Source organism: Tenrec ecaudatus, unplaced genomic scaffold (assembly GCF_050624435.1).
Source record: "Tenrec ecaudatus isolate mTenEca1 unplaced genomic scaffold, mTenEca1.hap1 Scaffold_426, whole genome shotgun sequence".
Lineage (NCBI taxonomy): Eukaryota > Metazoa > Chordata > Mammalia > Afrosoricida > Tenrecidae > Tenrec > Tenrec ecaudatus.
Window position 1 is genome coordinate 266,961 of NW_027459329.1, and position 17,018 is coordinate 283,978.

General features: G+C 42.2%; 2 pseudogenes; both read right to left on the bottom strand.

Annotated features, from left to right (window-relative positions):
- Positions 1-14,570, bottom strand: part of LOC142436586 (ninein-like protein) — a 91,141-nt pseudogene extending 76,571 nt beyond the window's left edge.
- A 1,696-nt stretch (positions 14,571-16,266) lies between these two features.
- On the bottom strand, positions 16,267-16,614 carry LOC142436587 (E3 ubiquitin-protein ligase RBX1-like; annotated as a pseudogene).
- Between the last annotated feature and the right edge of the window lie 404 nt (positions 16,615-17,018).

The window sequence follows — 17,018 nt, forward strand, 5'->3', positions numbered from 1 at the left end:
GGGAGGCTGGGAAAGGGCCTGCCAACCTCCACCAGGGGATACTCTGCTAAAACATCTAACAGGGGAATTCCTACATGTGTGCCTGGAGTCCTAAGGTAGCTCAGCCAACACTCCTCAACCTTTCAAGCTGTTGTAGGAACCTCTGCCCAACCTCAGCAACACCGAAGCAGGCAACCCACCAGCCTTCTGGGTCACTTCCCTGAGAGGGAAGCTATAGGAGGATAAAGTGGTAGGTTAATTCCATAGTGAAATAAGCTATAGGCAGTTCGAAGAAGTTCTCCTGCAAGTCTCCCAGAGAGAGCCAGTGCTATACAACTCACAGGAAAATGGCACCTGGCTCATCTAAACCAACACAAGGCAAACAGCCATCAGCCCAAACGACCTCAACGAAACAACGGGAAAAACAAAAGGCAATGCCTGAAGATGGCCTGAACATAATGACATGCATAGAGGAAGGAGACATTGAACAGTCACAGAAAGGAATTTTCAGAATGCTACTTGGATTCATAGAGGATATGGGGCAACAATACAGAAAAAGGATGAAATGATAGAAGAGGTAAAAGCCATAAATAAAAGAGAAATACAGGAACTTAGGGAGGAGATAACAAAAACCAGTAGCAGACTCACGTAACTCAAGAATCGACTGGAGGAATCAGAGAACTGCATCAGTGACTTGGAGGGCAGCCAGGCAGACTTTAACAAATGCAAACAAAAATCTAATAAGATCATCAGAGAAGTTGAAGAAAACTTAAGAGTGATGTCTGATGTTATGAAGCGGAACAACATGAGAACTATTGGCTTACCGGAGGAAGACAACAAAGAAGTCATATGCAACAATAGTGAGAGAATTCTTGGAGGAAAGCTTCCCCAGCTTAGTGAATGAGAACCAGGCAACCATTTAGGAGGCTGAAAGAACCCCAGCAAGACTGCATCACAAGAAGAAGTCACCAAGGCACAAAAGAATTAAATTATGCAATTTAGAGGAAAAGGAGAAAATCATGAGTGCGGCTAGGGAAAAACAAGCAAGCAATCACATACAAAGGTTCCCAAATAAGAATATGCTCAGACCTATCAGCAGAATCTATGAAGAAGAGGAGAGAGTGGAATAACATATTCCCAAAATTGACGGAAAACAATGCAAACTCAAGAATACCTTACCCAGTCAAATTATCTATCAATATAGATGGAGAAGTAAGAGTCTTCCCAGACAAGGAAAAACTCAAAGAATACGTTAGAAGATATCCAGCCTACAAAAGATCCTTGCAAACCCAGTATGGGCAGAAGAACAACACCCACCAAGCATAAATAAGAGCCCACCACATAGAACAACCTCACCCAGAGGGCAAAAAGAAAACAGACCTCAGATAGCACTGACTTAAATATGGAAAGACTTCAAAGGCTGCTGAGGTAATCTTTAAAAAAAAAAGGCAAAAGAGGCATAGGGAAAAAGCTACGGTATACAAACATTCCTGGGGCAAGGACCACATAATATGGCAGGGACCAGACCAAACACAGGGGTACACATGGTACACAACTAAAACGGAGGTGGGGTAAGAAAAAAAATAATAATAAAGAAAAGGGTAGCGGGGGCACAGGACACTAACCCACCCAATGGGAGGGTACTATTTTTGTCTCCATAGGGAAAGAGGGACCAGATTTCAACCCGGTGCTCCAAGATGTGAATGCAACATGCCGGTGCGGAGTAGTGAATCAGTGGAGAGGTCTGGGGGGCTGGCCCCAACACCAACCAAATGGACACCTGCCCCTCCCCTCAGAAGAATTTATTTCAACGGACAGCACTGAATCTACAGCTCTGGAAAAGGGACATATCTGATCAGAGCATATGGGAGCATATGAAGGGGGAGGAGGAGAGAGTAGAGCACATCATGGACCACCAGGCCATGAGGTTGATATTCCCAATTAGAGCAGTCAGTCGACAGAGAGGATCACATGGCCAGCCCCACTATGAGACATGACGTCCCTCACTGACCCATATCTCTACAGAGGACAACACCAGAGACACAGTGTGGGTATTGCACCCAATCGGATCCCACCACATCGAGGCAAAATAATTAAGGGGTGTAACAGAACAGCAAGGGAATAGAGCGGCGAGGTCCCCAGTGAATGCTGAAGGTAGACTTTGGGGCCAGGGCATGATGCCCCAACAGACTGGACTGGAAAACACTTTTAAAGACCAACAAACAATCCTTGAACTAATTACAAGTTTTCTTTCTTGTTGTGTTTTGTTTTTTCTCATTAGTATGTTGTTATTTTGTTGTATATTGTTGCTTGGTTTTGCTCTGTCTTGTTTTTGTGCATGTTATTATCTCCACAGGTCTGTCTAAATAAGATAGGCTGGATGAACAATAGGAGAAAACAACGGGACCAATAGTTCCGTGGGACATGGGAGAGGGGGAGGTAAGGAAGTGGTGTTAACAAACCCAGGGACAAGGGAACAACAAGGGATCCAAATTGCTGGTGAGGAGGGTGTAGGAGGCCTGGTTGGGCATGATCAAGGGTAATGTGACTAAGAGGAATTGCCGAAACACTGGTGGGGACTGAGCATGAGAGTGGGACAGGAGGGAAGTCAAAGGAAATAGAGGAAAGAGCTGGGAGGCAAAGGGTTTTCATAGAGGTCTAGATAAAGACATGTACATATGCAAATATATTTGTACATGAGACTAGGGAAATAGATCTATATGCATGTATTTATAGGTTTAGTATTAAGGTAGTAGAAGGACATTGGGACTCCACTGAAGTACTCCCTCAATGTAAGAATACTTTCTTCTTTTAAATTGGCATTTTATGATGCTCACCTTCCCGACACAACCGTTGAAGACAAAAAGGGTGAACAACCAAATGTGGTGAAGAAAGCTGATGGTGCCTGGCTATCAAAAAATATAGCATCTGGGGTCTAAAAGGTTTGAAGGTAAACAAGCGGCCATCTGGTTCAGAAGCAATAAAGCCCACATGGAAGAAGCACACCAGCCTGTGCGATTACAAAGTTTCAAGGGATCAGGTTTAAGGCATTATCAGAACAAAAATCTTACCATAGTGAATGAGCAGGGGAGTGCGGAGTGGAGACCCAAAGCCCATTTGTAGGTCACTGGACATACCCTTAAAGAAGGGTCTTGGGGAGGAGACGAAACAGTCAGGGTGCGATGTAGCAACGTGAAAAAATACAACTTTCCTCTAGTTCCTAAATGCTTCCTCCCCCCACCCCACTGTCAAGATCTGAATCCTACCTTGCAAGCCTGACTAGACCAGAGGAGGTACACTGGTACAGATGGGAACTGGAAACACAGGGAATCCAGGGCAGATGATCCCCTCAGGACCAGTGGTGTGAGTGGCGCTGCTGGGAGCATAGAGAGAGAGTGGGTTAGAAAGGGGGAACTTCAAGGATCTACATGTGACCTCCTCCCTGGGGGACATACAACAGAAAAGTGGGGGTAGGGAGATGTGGGACAGAGCAAGATATGAGAAAATAATAACTTATAAATTATCAAAGGTTCATGAGGGAGGGGGGAGGGGGGAGAGAGGGTTAAAAATGAGGACCTGATGCCAGGGGCTTGGGTGGAGAGCAAATGTTTTGAGAATGATGAGGGCATTGAATGTACAAATGTGCTTTACACAATTGATGTATGTATGGATTGTGATTGGAGTTGTATGAGCCCCTAATAAAATGATCTTTTAAAACAAATAAGTAAATAAATAAACAATCACTGACATTAAAAAAGAAAATAAATAAAAAACACATATAGATTACATTGCTAAATGTCATCAAGTCAGTTTTGACTCATAGTGACACTTTGTACAACATAAGGAAACACTGCCTGGTCCTGCACCATCCTAAAACTCATTTTACAGCCACTGTGTCAATTAATCTCAATGCGAGTCATCTTTTCTGTTTACCCTATACTTCACCAAGCACAAAAACCCTACTCTGGTGTAACTATAGGAAAAGAGCTCACAGGAAACTGGTGTTCCAGAGGAGAGAATCCAGATCTGGGTTCAGTATAGCAGTACACACACACACACACACACACCACAATTTTTGCTTCTCTGGAGAACCCGGTGTAAAACATTTGGTTCCAAGAGTGATTCTAGAGAAACAAAGTTGTACAGATCAATTTTCTCAATTGGTTCCCAAGTCTGATCAGGTTTGAAGGTACTAATAACTGCCCCCATGAGTATAAAGGGCACTGTGAAATCGTGGTGTGCGGTGTGCTGTAGTGGTTACGCATTGGGCTCACCTCAGTGTCAGCAGTTCAAAACCACCAGGAAGAGAAAGATGAAGCTTTCTACTCCCATAACTAGTCTCAGAAATCCACAGAGGGCAGTTCTACCCTGTCTGACAGTCACTACTCGATGCACGCAGTGTATCACCACCCGCACATCAGGAATTGGTGGAAATTGATGCTCTAAGTGATAGCATGTTTGATATTCTTCTGCAATTGTTTCGGGGTAAGCAGTATGGAGAAGCTGATTATTTATCCTACTTACAAAAGATAAATTGGTAGAAGGAAAGACATGAACTCAGGACTTCAGAGTCAAAGATCAAAAAATGCATAAAAGACTTCAAAGTTTACATTTATTCTTTAAAAAAAAGGTTTTCTTTTTGTGGTAACAGAGGTGATATTACTGAAAAAATAAACTCAAGAGTAATATCCTAAGAATGATGAATTATAGTGCCAACTCAATTCTCAACCTCAAATGCTGTTAAATTGAGAATATTGATTGGGAACAAAACGGACTCTTACGCCTTGGGATGGGGAGATACAGGCAGATAATTAAGAAGACGGGTGGATTGAGCCCCCAATTTCCATAATGTTACTTTAGCTAAGAGCAGATTGTTTCCATCTGAAGAGATTGCTCCATCTTAATTCATGATCAGTAAAAAAAACTATTATCCCTTCCCACCACATGAAAAGATTAACTCAATAGTGCATGCTGATATGAATCCTGGGCATTTACTGGAGCCTTGCTTGAGGAGATGCTTTAAAAGATACTGATAAATGTTTCCAGTTAATGAATTCACCACCCATTATTGCTTCTAGACCTAAGACTAGACTTATGTTCCAGCAAGCTCTAAAAGATGACATATACATGGTGACCCAGGCAGAGGTACACTATACTCCAAAAGAATTTCCAGAAACATAGAGAATATAGATATAAGAATGGCTAATAATGGTGTGTAGAACATAAAGTTGGATCAGTCTTAGTTTACTGATATGGGCCCACTAAGTGCAGAATATAAATTTAATGTTTCAATCTAAGACACTTTTTGGTTGATTCAGTGAAGCTGATTCGTGGGTTGTATGATGGCATAAATAAATCATGCTCAATGACAAGTCCAGTCAAAGTATATTGTAGCAGAAGGTATCCACAAGATTAAGGAGTTGGGCATGCTATAATGGATTAATCAGGATGGGTCTACAGACGCACATGGAGTAGAACTCACACCTTTACTGCAAGAGGAGGGAGCCCAATTGCAAATGTAGTCCCAGCATCTCTGAAGATTGCTATTTTATGTAAGTCACATTTCACTGTGGAAATGGACTTATTGGAATAGTGACACCTAACTACACTTGGGCTGATTGGGTTGCAGGGAAGTAGGGGCCAAATGGCAGCACTTAATTGACAGAGACAGGTGGATGTGGCTACTGTAATGGACAGCTGAGTCAAAGTGGGAATCAGAACAGCTTGACTGTCATGGACTCATGGTATTGTCTACTCAGGCAGGAAGTCCTTGGGAGTGAAAAACATAGGAAACCTAATGAATATTTACTTGATCTGTCTAAGCAGAAAAAAAAATCTGGGTCAAGTGAACAGCAGTGAAACTCAAATGATTAGAAGAGTCATAATTGTTCAATCATTCCCTGAGGTGAGATAGTTTACAGACCCATAACCCATTAAAAAGAGCAGGGGCTATGTTTCCCTGTGGAAGGACCCCCACTATAATGACAAAATTTTCTGTTATTTTTTTGTCAGCCTTCCTCAAATGGATCATCAGCATTTTACAAGAGTGAGTGTTCACTGTGGGAAAAGAAATAATTAGATTTTTTTAGGGATTATTGGACACTGGCTCTAACTGAGACCAATTCTAGAAGGCCTAAAACATCACTGTGACCCACCATTTGGTGTGGGGGCACATGGAGGTCAATATTGTAACGGAGTCTCTTACTTCAAGTTCATCTTCAGGTGGGCTGGTGGCTCTCCAAACCCACCCTGTAGCAAATGAACCAGTTCCAGAATCCATTTTGTGTAAGTCAGATTTACATAACTGGAATACTCAGCAGCTAGCAGAACATCCACATTGGGTCCCTGAGGTGGGGAATAAGGCTAAAATGGTAGGAAAAACCAAATGCCAAGAAGACGCCATTTAAACTGTCTAGGAAAATGGTAAGCTAAAAACATTATTGTATCTTCCCCCACACTTTCACCACTTACTCATCTCTCTCCCCTTTCCTTCATTTCACCATATTTTCCACCTTCTATTAGACCTCTCCCACATCACTAGACAAAGCCAACTAAGTGTTCATATCACTGGCACTACTACTAGGATTCTGAGGAAACAGCAATCAACCACAGAAAACCCAAAACATCAAGAAAAACAAATGTAAACAAATGGAAATTGCCCAGATCCAATAGAGAATTCTGAAAAAGAGGCCCTGGAACTATAAGAAACAGGATTCCGAAGAATGATTTAGACATGTAGGGAATACTCAGGAAAACAATAGAAGAAATCTTAAATCAAAGGGAATCTAAGAATATAAACAATGAGATAACAGAATTAGGCAACACAGTAAATGACTTGAGGAATAGATTTTCCTTCTGAAAAGGAAAATCAAATCAGTGAGCTCAAAGACGATCACTCTGACTATAACTGACAAGAAAAACCACCACCAAAAAACAACAAAAGAATCAAGAGAAATAATCTATGTCTCATTAAAAACCCTGAAAAGGAAGTAACAAAAATACATACAAAGAAAATAGTTTTGACAAACTATAAAAGAAAATTTGACCAACAACACAGGAGTACATAATTATTCAAAAAGTTAAGAAAACCAAAATGAGATAGAAGCTAAAAGAAAACCACCATGAAATATCAGAGCCAAATTCTCCAATTTGAAAAAAAAGGATAGAATCCTGAGGGCAGTTACAGAAAAAAGATGGGAGGTGGGGTCAGGGGAATGTATGTCTTGAAGAAGGCGACTACATTTCTATCAATGGTTAAACTGGCTGGAGAAAAACAATGAACAATACTCGTAAAGAATCCAATGGGAGAAAATGCCCGGTATTATGTTCCTACTTGGTTTCTATTCATCTAGTTTCCATCCAGACCTTGGTGAACCAGGCTATGCGCTGTAGACTACTGGGACCTTGAACTGTGTTTTCAAGGCACACATCTGTCCTACTGCTCGAACTGTTCACACTCACCTGTAGCCGTTTTAAGGAACAGACAGACTTTCTTGGACTTAATATTTATATGACTTAGTGTGAGAAGAAGCAGATGACTGCTATCCCAAGGTTATGGAATTGGTGGTCTTTGGACTGTGGTTCAGCTCTCTTGCTCTCAGGGTGCTCTATTAATGATGCCCATTCAATGTGGCCCGGGATTACCATATATTTACTACTTAATGCCCTTCTTTTTTCTTATGAAATGTATTCATCTGATAGGGATGATTCTGCTTCTGTGAATTACTGCAAATTTTGTCTTATCACTGATCCCACTGCTTGTTTATAAATAGTGTCTTGTTATGTACATGTCATTAATTCATATTTTACAGTCTGAAGCCTATCTATACTTAAATAATTTTTCTTCAGCATTTTAAAATGCTATATAATTGGCTAAATAAAAGACATTACCTTATGCCCTAGGGGGATGATTTATAAAGTTCTCTATCATAAAATCATAATAATCTCTGAAGTTAACCAGAGACATATAAACTATAGATATATGAATGGATTTGGGGTTCGCACTTAATTGTAGCCCAATGCATCCTAGCCTGGCCCCGCTCAATGCTTGCCCTCATGAAGAGGTCACTGCTAATATGAGGGCTGTAACAGCATGTGATAAAAAAACCAGTTGGTGCCCGACTATCAGACAGAATAGTGGCTGAGGTTTTAAAAGCTCGTCTTCAAACAGGTAGCTATGTGAGTGAAGCATCAACTAAGCCCACATGAGGAAACACACCTGCCTTTATAATCCAAGGATTGTAAATAACATCCAAATCTCAGGAGAAAATAGTATCAGAGCTTGAATTCTGGACATGTGGTTTACAGAAGGCTATGGAAGACAGTGAAAGCCAAAAATCCAATTGCAGGGTCGCTTGGATGGATTAAGCCTCTGGGGAATCTTCTTGGACCAAAGTCCTGGGATATTAAGAGCCTTGTTAGAGACAGAACACTGCAAAGTTGATTAAGTCCGTTGTACTTAGGTTACATTTTAATATCTTGCTATTTGATCTCCCTTTTGACTCATTTTAAAGTTGTTTCAGTTTTTAATATTTTGCTTTTTTTCCTATGAAGTTTTTCTCTGTGTTCTAATCATTGTTTTCCAGTTTGTCTTTTCAATGATTTTCTGTATGTAAAGTCCAGGCTATGTAGATTCACAGAGGTAGTAACCGGCTTGATAATTGTGTAGAGCATGGTAGGAGTGATTGGTGGCAAATTAGGAACTAACAACGAGTTCATGAGAAAATGCGCTGAAATTCATTGTGGTGATAACTGCAGAAACGTTCTTAATAGGATAGAACAATTGAATTGTATGATAGGTGAAATATGAGGGAGTACCCCCCCCCACCAACCCCAGACCAGAATTGCGCTGGGCAGAGTGGAGCTTTCATAGTACCCATGTTTCCTGCTAAGTATGCATCGAGCAACTTGCTCTGAGTTAGTGCACCCCGTGGCACTGGGAAGGTTTTCTCTGGTCACGGTGAATTTTTTCATAAAAGCAGTTTTGCTTGAAACCTTGCTTTTTGAGATGGCCAATTTAAGAAAACAGTGTGCAGTGGTGAAATTTTGTTTCCTACTCAAGGAAAAACACTGCAGAAACTGTTGTGATGTTGAAAACAGCTTACAAGGGCAGTGCTATGGGAAAAACTCAAGTGTTTTTCTCATTTCAAAAAAGGTAAAATATTGATTGATGACAAACCTCATTCTGGATGTTTGTCAACTTCCTGAATGAACGAAAACGTCAACTCATCATGCATTTGGAGTTTGCTCCACCAGGCAAGACTGTTAATCAAGCTTTCTATTTAGAGGATCCGAAAAGATTGCATAATAGTGTGTGATGAAAATGGTCTGATTTGTGGCAGACAGGGGACTGGTTCTGCCACCACGACAATGCCCCTGCTCACACAGCCATCTCAGTGTGCCAGTTTTTGGTAAAAACCAGCATGCCTCTTTTGCCCCACACACCTTATTCACCTGACCTCACTTTGTGTGACTTCTTTTTGTTTCTTTGAATGAAGAGGGAAATGAAAGAACAGAGATTTGAAGACAAAAGCAGAGATGAAGAAAAAAATTGGAGAGGTACTGTCAGCCTTCCAAACAGATGAGTTTGAAAAATGTTTCCAAGAATGGAATCACAGGTGTGACAAATGTATGAAGTGTAATGGAGAGTACTTTGACGGTGACATGGTTGTTTTGTAAAAAAATTTAAATACATAACTTTGAAAAAAAATCCATTTTTGGTAACTCCTTGTATCTTCCAATAAAACTATTTTAAAATAATAAATATGTAAATGGGGTTAGCCCAGATTCAGTTGTACACAGGTTAAGACTTGAGTCAGTGGTCTCCTGTATTGCTTGCTGTCCTTGGGAGTTATCAGTAGCTTGTCACCTGACTTACCAAGCTTGGACTTATTCGTCTCTTTAGCCACAGGCTTGATCTGCCAACCTTGAATTCATTTTCCTCTGTAGTCATAGACCTTTGTCTTTCAGCTCCTTTTGGGCCCATCAACTCCCAAAGCTATGACAGTCATGATAACCCTGCACCCTAACATCAGCATCATGGGCCTAGAACTTGCTCAACTTGGAATTTGCCTTCTTCTACATCTGTGTGAGCTATTTTCTTGATGAAACGCTCTCTATATAAGTATATCCGGAGAACAGGCTGTCCAGGGAGATTACCCACACTGCACTCTCCAGGAAACTATTCTTGTCACAGCAACACTTCTGACAATCCAGGTCCTGGATCTTTCAAAGTACCAAGCATGAGGTCATGGTTTTACCTTGTGCCTCAAATAACTCATTCTGAGGCTCTTTGGCACCATCAGGTTCTTCATCTGACTTGAAACTCTGTGGAAAAATGGAAAGGATACATAAATCCCTTGGAGAATATCAAAAGCAGTTGCAGAACACCAAACAAACATGTAGCACTGGAAAGCTCTTTTGTGTAACTGAAGTGGACATGCTATCTGTACACCAGCAGCACGTGGATCATAAATTCCTTATTGAAAATGAGAATGCCAGAAGTGGCAATAGGGAGCATGTCGTACTTTGTGAAATCATACTTGGTGTTCCTACCCCCTAAGTCATCAGCACTTTAAGTGGGCACATGCAGTCAACTGTCTTGGTTACCTTACACCAAGAGAAAAGACGAGGACACCCAGAAGCATCTGATTCTGCCAAAATCTTATGGTGTATGTAGTGACCAAGTGAATACCCACATATGGAATCGGTGGAGTCCTGGTGACATAGTGCTTGAGCACAAGGCTACTAACTGGAAGTCAGTTGGTTTGAACGCACCAGCCTTGGAGACCCTTTGAAGCTGTTCTACTAAGGACGATGGGGTTGCTAAGAACCCAAGTAGGTTAAATGGTAGTGGGTTTGGGTTTGGGTTGGACCAAGACTCAGCATTCTAAGCAGGAGCAATCTTGAGGACTGAAAGCTGAGAGCAGACAACAGGAAGAGTCTACGGAAGCGATGAAAGAAAGAAGCATCGTGCTACCGATGGAGTCCAGCATGCGACAAATGGACAAGGTAGCGCCTTCAGCTCACACCCTGTCCACTGTCTCTCTGGGGTAACTGAGGTCTACAGTGCTTAGGTGTCTTGTCTACCAGAGGTCTAGGGCCGACCCTCCAATGCTCTCACACCCTTGAATTTAAATGACAAGTCAGAGCAACACCAGTAAATTCAGTCCCACTTCCCTAATGCCTTCCACTCACTGAAAAACTAAAAATACCCTTTCCATACCCAGTTTTGAGTACCAAAAAGGCCTCAAAAATCAGAAGAGCCCCGATGAAGACAGAGTCTCATTAGCCCAGGAAATGATAATTCAACCCACACCATACTTCAGATCCAAATGTAAAGAGAACAGAAAGCAAATGTCCTGGGTTTATGGTGTAGCCCAACATAGCACATGCATCCATGAAAGAAAATTTAGGATTTAAACGTGTGCTTATTTGTTTCCCCCTGCCTTACAAATGTTTAAGATTAAAATCAATTCAGGACTCCAAGTTACCTTACTAAAGATAGGTTCTTGATATGGTCTCGTCTTTCAATCTGACAGCACATAAAGGAGGAACCAGTAACATTCTGGAATCCTTGAATACAGATCTAACAAGTATGTGATTTACTTAGGACATGTGATGCATCATCATGAATATGCTTCTTGACATGGAGTACAGTGAGGACCTGGCCCTTAGCAGGTGTCTGGGATTCACTCCAGGTACTTGAAGTGAGTAACTTAATGAACTGGGAGAAGGGAGCTGAAGCTAGCCCCCAAAGCGGCAGGGGAGTAGTAAGTATTTCCTGTCTTACAGTTTCGAAGCACTACAGTACTAGCGTCAGAAAGGAGTGAGAAACAAATGAAAACATTTCTGCTGGTGCAATGTCTGAAGGAGAGCACTCTTTGTCCAGGGTCACATGGAGACAACTAGACCCAGATCTTATTTAAAATGAGATCTTATTCCCCAATGGTAACCCTAGCACCTGTCTACTTAAAATTCCAGGGAATGAGACTCTCTCTACTTACATTCTCTCACAACCATGTGAACTAAGATATTTACCTGATATTAGGCACTCAAGTTGGAGAAGGAAATTCTGACCCACCTCCACACTTTGCAGAGATGTTGCTCGGTGGAGCTGGCTGCTCAGGCTGCTCTGTCCTTGCTTATCTGCTGCATGCCTGACTTCAGTCTCCAGTGAGCACAACTCAGGCAGGGTCCGACGACCATACCACTTAGGACCACTCACATGCTTCGGTAGGACAGCTTGTGAGAGAGAGAGAAAGGAAGAGGGAAATTTGGTGAGGAGCCCTTTAAATGAGCTCTCTGAGATTTGAATGTGTCTACGTTATCATGGATGAACATTTTTACCCATCAGAAAGCATTAAAAAGAACACAAGAAGCTGCTTCTCTGTTAGGTGTGAATTGGGTCTGAAGGCTAGTAATAGTGGCTCAACTTTATGCACTGCTTGAAGTTTTCAGAGTCTATTTTTGCTTTTGTTTATGCAATAAAAGGCTGAGGGGAAAAAAAACACCCCCAAACCCTCTAAACCTGAAGCCCTAACTTTTTATGCAAACAGTAGGTTCTCCAGTAGTCTAACAATCTAGGGCTCTGGAAGCTGAAGATCATCTTCCAAACCTAAATGTCCTCGGAGTACATCTTAGCCACCAACAGAGGAAGAGAGAGTGGTGCGTGGGATCTGTGGATGTGGGGCCAGGATACAGGCAGGCAGGTACCTCTGAAATTCAGAGCATGTCTGGTGAGTCTGGGACAGAAAGAGGCTTTTAACAGCTCTCTGCTTCCTTTTGAAATCCTTTCTTCTCTATATCTACAAAGAGTAGCTGGGACCTCTCAGCCAGAGAAGAAATTGATGCTGAATTCTCATGAAAATTGAAAGTGGAAGCTAGGAAAAAGAAATGGGGACTGGGGTGGCATGGAAGCCTGATCGAACAGGCCATGGCTTCAGAGCAGAGCCAGTTGAAGAGAAGGCAAAGAGACTTTCATGAGGTAGGGACGGGGCAACAAAACCAGATGCATATTACGGTGCACATGTGTCTTTTGTCTCCCTACACAGAAGTCTTGCTTCATAGGGTCATGCGCCACCTCACTTGTTTTCTGCGGACATTGACCTTGGGGTTATGCAGAGCAGGAATCTGGTTAAATCTGACTGCTGGTAGAATAGTGATACCACAGCAGATAGGAGTAAGGTGTTACGTTCGAGTTCTCATGTGTGAACGTATTAGGCATGGCACTATGCTGGTGTGGTGAGTTATGAATTGGACTGCAAACAGCAGTAAGAAACACTTGCACAACTACACAGGACAAAGATGGGGCTTTCGACTCCATTCTCGGAAACCCACAGGGGCCGTTCTCCTCTGTCTTATGGGGCCGCTATGAGTTGAAATCCACTCGATGGCAGTGAGTGCGTGTGACATCCAGGGCTTCCGACAGTGTGTGTGGTGGTGATATAACCTATCATACCACAAGAGACTTTTGAAGTAAAAAGATATTGTTAATAAGCATGATTGGATGACAGGTATCAATAAGGAATGGCTTGGGAAATTCTAAGGAAATGTGACTACAGCTTATAGGAAATACCAAGCAAGAGAGAAAAGTTTCCAAGTCAGTAGCTCCCTTCAAGGAGAAGTAGACAGGAGAACCATACCTTCCGAGAGAGAGACCACGAGTAAAGCGCTGCCCAAAGGGTGCGTGATAGAACACGTCTGACTCCCTACGAAGGGCTCTAAAGTGGGTTTGTGTGAGTGGGGAAGCATCGATTTTTTCTAGTATCCAGACAGGGATCCCTTGGTGGTACAAATCATTTATGTGCGTGGCTATTTACCAAAAGGCTGGAGATTTGAGTCCACCCAGAGGAGTTTCAGAAGAAAAGTTTAGTGACTATGCAAACAGAAACCCCTGCCACCGGAGATCCTGTGGACCGCAGTCCAGTCTGACACCCGTGGGCCACCGTGACTCCCAATCCAATAGACAGCAACTGGCTCCCCCCCACAATAGTTTTATTGAGATATAATTCACTTAGCACACACTTTCATAGTTCAGTCATAGTTTAAAAGAAGAGTTGTATACACATCAGCACAATCAGTTCTGGTGCAATCTCCCCACTCCCATATTCATGATTTGCTTCCCAATTCCCCTCGACACACCTGTATCCCCTTTAACGATTACATCATTTGTTGTCTCTATACATCTGCCCCTTCTGGGCTTCATAACTGGGACACATACTAAAAAAAAACACCCCAAGAATAAAACAGTGCACATTAAAAAGGGAAGAAAGAAAAGTCTACCGGCAATATTAAAATAAGCTAGAGCAAAAAGACTGTCATGAAACAAACAGGACTTCTTTAATTCAAGGACCCCTTCAGGGTGTGTAAGAAGAAGGGCATTGTCAGGGAGGGAAAAAGAAAGCTGGTGACAGAAAATACATTTCTCCCTGGACTCATCAAACCCACCACCGGAACAGACCATCTGCCAACATCCTGCTCCGAGAGCCCAGCCCACTGCTGCACCGCCTGCCTGTGAGAATTTCCATTTGCTCCTTCAGTGCTGGCTCCACAACATCATTCCTTCCTTTATAGTTGCTGCCAGCCAGCATTTTCCTTAGAATAGTAAGCTGTCCAGAAAAACATGCTTTTTTCACAAGCCTTTCTAATGTTCTCAGAAGAACATCCTAGGATGGAATCCATATAATCCGAACTTGACGGTGGGATAAGCATCAGAGCCTAAATTGCGAGAATCCTGTGTGTAGCAGGCAATGGGAGATAGTGGAAATCCAAGATCCACTGGTGGAACTCCGTAGGAAGTAAGCCTCCAGAGACCTCCCCTATCTAAAATTGAGGGAAGAGAGGAGAGTGGTCACTAAACAAGGTGCTTGAAGAGAGGAGATAGAAAACCAAAGGCATAAATCTGACCTCAACAGTTAAAACTTCGTTAGTAGGTTCTCCGCCCCGCCCCCAACACCCACCCCTTTTGATGCAGGCTGGACCTGATCTGATTCCCAAAATTTTCAGTTTATATTGTTTTCTTCAGTTTTTGTTTGCTCATATTAGAGTATATCTCAGAGGAGTTATTCAATGGAGGTCACCTTCTTGAAGCTGTGTTATATGCGTTTCTGTTTTTCAGTACTTGAAACCTAGGATCAATGAACCTAGAGGGAGAGCATGTAGGATAAGGAGTTTGGGGGGAGGGAGTACAGTGGTAGATATGGGGTAAAAAAGAGATGATGTCAAGGAGTCCATAGAAAAAGAATGCTTGGAAACTGATTGTGGTAACAATTGTACAATTCTACTTAATGTGATTGAAATTTGGAATGATATATGTATTAAATGCCAACTAAAAAGAAAATGAACATCCTAGGAACTTACCACCTCCAAGAAGAAGAAATACAAAAATAATATCCACACAGGCCAGGAAGAAACAAGAGTAGCAAATGAGTGATCAAAATACAAATAAATGTGTCAGCTTCCCAGTATGTGATATTATGAGACTCAAACTCTCAGGTTTGGAAGGACCATAAGCTATTGCACCAAGTACTTTTTTTTTTTTTGAGTCTGAGCAGTGGCTTTCCTTTTGCTACACACACGAGAATACCAAGAGTTCAGGTAATGGTGCTTTGACATTGAGACACTGGTTTGCTTTCTTTTTGTTGTTGTTGTTCAGAACACAACTGGACTTTTATTTGACACAGAACATAATACAGTTGCATGAGCACAACAAACTGAAAAGCCAAAGGAACAAAGACGTGGTTCTAGCAAGTCTTTTAATGAATAATAAAACATTTAAGCTTGATAGAAGAATTCATTTTTTCTAATGCCCATATGTGGCAGTTACATAACTTCCTGTCAACTTGCGAAGAGATGGAGTCTATACTGTCAACCAGGTCACAGCCTGATGACCTCATTCAGAGGCCCGAAGGAAATAAATAGTGCACTGGAGGCCAGACACATTCTTTCTGCTTCATCTTACTGCTGACAAGCCACATGGAGCTACACTGAAGGAGACAGAGCCCCAGAGCTGGAGGAGGCACGTGGAGCCCATGCCAGCGCTTAATGCTTCCACCACTATTGGATCCACAAGACTTACCGCCACTGGCCTGTGATATCCCATTATTCAGCATCATTGCATGGCTGTGTGAATCTAAAGAGGAATTTATGGGCTAGTATTGACGTATGGGGTAACATTGGACTTATGAACTTGATCTGGACTGGGCTGGGATGTTTTCTTAATGTACAATTGCTCTTTGATATAAAGTTCTCTCTTACACACATATGAGTCTCCTTGGATGTGTTTCTCTAGTCTACCCAGACTAACACATCATACTTTTGGAATTCCCACTCTGTTGTTCAATGGACACACCTGCCATGTTTTGAGTCAGAGAGAGAGGCAGTGGAAATAAAAAGCATGCTTAGACTCCCAGATAACAGTACACTCTTCTGACGTGGCAAATGCCTGGTTATCTTGTCATTCTCTAAAGAGATCCATCATGTGGTTCCTACAGATGGCACAGTTATCAATCACAATATCCCAGACCCAGAGGGCTACTGCATTCCACTTTTTTACTTCGAAGCGGTTCTTGCTCGCACCACCGGTGGTGCTGCTCGGGTATCCACATCCATCACTGCTGCCATTTTGGAAACGCACGGTCTACTGGCTTGGTTTGACAGGAAAAGATTTACCAAGGGTAATGATAAAAATATATTGACATTATGTATTTAATACTGGTCTTTAATGGAAAGAGAAAAAGGCAGGGGATCAGGGTTGTTCTTAAAAATTCAGGACATCTGGGCACTTAATGAAAGTAATTAACTCCAAGAGAGAAGTAAAATAATGTTGACCCGACAGGACTCATTCAGCTAGAGCTCCTGCTGCCAGACCAGAAAATTGGGAGGTAAGGTGAAGGAAATGGGCAGGTGGAATCCTGAAACTAAAACCAGGGCACTAGGGTCTCTCCTAAACCCCCTTTTTTGCATGTGATTTCCACTCACAAAGCAAACCAAGGATGCTTTAAAGTGCTCTAGCTTTGGCGAGCCCACGGGTACCAGCT